Source organism: Merops nubicus, unplaced genomic scaffold (assembly GCF_000691845.1).
Source record: "Merops nubicus isolate BGI_N331 unplaced genomic scaffold, ASM69184v1 scaffold23520, whole genome shotgun sequence".
NCBI classification, from domain to species: Eukaryota; Metazoa; Chordata; class Aves; order Coraciiformes; family Meropidae; genus Merops; species Merops nubicus.
The window spans coordinates 1-1,854 of NW_008585179.1; positions in this window are offsets into that span (position 1 = coordinate 1).

The window sequence follows — 1,854 nt, forward strand, 5'->3', positions numbered from 1 at the left end:
CCCGCGCGTTCAGCGCCGTCGTGTCTGCGCGGAGCGACCTGCGGGTCCGCGCGAGGTGGAGCGTGGAGTGAGGCCCTGGGCGGCCGGGAAACGGACCAGGAGGGGCTCCGTGGGGAAACGCTCGGACCTGAGGCTCTTCTGAAGGCGTTTCGGAGTAGCAGCTTAAGAGCGCAGAAGGGACCGTCCGGACTTGTACTTTTCAGGCACTGTCAGGCCCGGTCCCGTGAGCAGCGCTGGCCTCGGGCACCGGGTGCTGGCCTCTGACACAGAGAAGTCTTTCAGAGCACTGAGGCTTCAGCTGAAGCCAACACGTGAAAGAAAACCTTATGCACATCACCAGACAGGTGTCTGTGTGACATCTGCAAACAGAATAATAGCTAAATATTTTTTCTTCAAATGAGGAATCCAGTTTTCTATTTATTTGACTCTTCTGCTAACAGAAGTTGTATATGTGCTGCTTTCTGCATTGTAAAGTGAATTAATAAATACTGAAAGATTTTTCAGGCTGTATTTTTGAATTAAATGCATTAAGGTTTTAAATGCTAGTTAGAAGTGATATGGCTTTGATACTTGCTGTTATTCTATCAATATTTCGTGCACTTCAAACATGTCCACCTTCTAAAGATGATTGATATCCTTTGAAATACGTACAGTTGCTTATGTAATTTTATTCCTGAGCAAAATATACATTATTTAGGCAACATCTCCAGAATATTTCTTGGCAGAATATAGTCTCTGAATTCAGGGGAAAACATGATTGATTCATGTATTAAGTTACAGGTGTCCAATAGTGTAGAAGTCTTTTCTATGATTATAATTATCACCGTGTATTCCATTTTCACTCAACCTGTTATTTTAAATAAATTAAAAGAACTGCCACTCAAATATATATGTCATGAGCTGGCATAACATACCTCAATTTAGTTTATGTTTGCTTTTTGACTGAACAGAATGAAATAAAATTGTTTATAGACTAATTAGAAGGTTTGTCATTAGTGGACCTGCAAACAGTATCCTGGCCTGGATCAGCACTAGTGTGTTAAGCAGGAGCAGGGAAGGGATCGTGCCCATGCTCAGCACTGGTGAGGCCACAGCCTGAGTGCTGGGGTCAGTTCTGGGCACCTCAGTACAAGAAAGACATTGAGGTGCTGGAGCAGTTCCAGAGAAGTCCAACGAAGCTTGTGAAGGGTCTGTGGAACATGTTTTATGAGGAACAGCTGGGGGAACTGGGATTGTTTAGTCTGGAGAAGAGGAGGCTGAGGGGAAACCTTATTGCGCTGTACAACTGCCTAAAAGGAGGTTGTAGTGAGGTAGGTAGGTGTTAGTCTGTTCTCCCAAGTAACTTGTGTTATGATGAGAGGAAATGGGCTTAAGTTGCACTGGGGAGATTTAGATTGGATGTTAGGAAGAATTTCTTTACGGAGAGAGTAGTGAGGCATTTGGAACAGGCTGCCCAGGGAGGTGCTGGAGTCACCATCCCTGAAGGTGCTCAAAAATATGTAGGCATGGCACTTCAAGACATGGTTTAGTGGTCATGGTATTATTGGGTTGACAGTTGGACTTGATGGTCTTAGAGGTCTTTTCCAACCTTAATGATTCTATCATTCCATAACCCTCTGAATGCTACAGGGAGCCTAAAGGAATTTCACAAAATCTTTTAGTGTCTCAAAGCCAGAATTCTGCTATAACTCTTCCGAATTGCAGGGTGAAATGCTGGGGTCTGAACCCTGAGCCCTGAATTAAGGTTGGCATATGGGTGATTCCCACAGCCCTTCATAAAGAGGAGGTGAGTTTGCCTTATAGCTTCCCCCCAGGGTGCGGCCGGGCCCCCAGGGGGAGGCAGAAGGGAAAAGA